This window comes from Nanorana parkeri, unplaced genomic scaffold (genome assembly GCF_000935625.1).
Source record: "Nanorana parkeri isolate BGI_ZX_2015 unplaced genomic scaffold, ASM93562v1 scaffold6, whole genome shotgun sequence".
NCBI classification, from domain to species: domain Eukaryota; kingdom Metazoa; phylum Chordata; class Amphibia; order Anura; family Dicroglossidae; genus Nanorana; species Nanorana parkeri.
Window position 1 is genome coordinate 2,801,624 of NW_017306274.1, and position 906 is coordinate 2,802,529.

The 906-nt window shown below is 39.1% G+C and overlaps 1 protein-coding gene across 2 annotated transcripts in view; it reads right to left on the reverse strand.

Moving 5' to 3' along the window:
* Positions 1 to 906, reverse strand: part of TSHZ3 (teashirt zinc finger homeobox 3) — a 91,118-nt gene that overhangs the window by 89,144 nt on the left and 1,068 nt on the right. The window lies entirely within an intron of this gene.

Sequence of the window (906 nt, forward strand, 5' to 3'; positions counted from 1 at the left end):
TTCTTCTAACGCACATGTGTCAAATTTAAAGGCCCAAGGGCCGAATCCGACCCACCAGGCCATTTCCTAGACTTCTAACTTTCAGATCTAGGTATTAAGTTATTACTAAAACCATCGATAATCGAATGTAGAGGCAATTATGATAAAGATTAGATACATTTATATAGTCTGACAGGCCCTTTGAGGGCAACTTTTAGATTGTAAGCCCTCAGGGGCAGGGCCCTCCTTACCATCTTGTCTTGAATTGTATTGTGATTGTAATGTCTTCCTTATATTGTAAAGCGCTGCGCAAACTGTTGGCGCTCTATAAATCCTGTATAATAATAATAATGTTGATGCGGCCCACGATTAAATTGAGTTTGACACCCCTGTTCTAAAGTATCGACGTCTTGAACTAAATACTGTAAATAAAAACACAGAAAGACATACACATTGGGTAGATGACCACCCACTCACCTATGTAACTATATTATGAGTAAGCGGAGACAAAACTGTAGACATCGGAATACGCTGAGTTAATAGTGTATCTGTTCGGGAATCGTAAGAACAAAGGCGTTCTGTTGCAGATATTTTTTTTTATAAAAATCCCCTTAAACTTGAGCCTCAACAGGAAACTTTATGCGAGTACAATGGTTTCAGGCCTATGGGTTTAAAACAATCCCTTGTACTTCCTGTGACACAAATGATGCAGTAAAAAAAAAAAAACTAAATATATCTCATTGGGAATGAATAGATCAAAGACAGCCAGCTGACAGGCCATCAATCACTCATCCAATGAAGGATGGCAAAGCTCCATCAACTGCAATCCCTTCCCACAACACATGTCCTAACTGAACATTATTGCAAAATGATCTTTCTTTCTTTTTTTTTTGTTGGCTCCCTTCCCCTCCTCTCCCCTCCTACCTT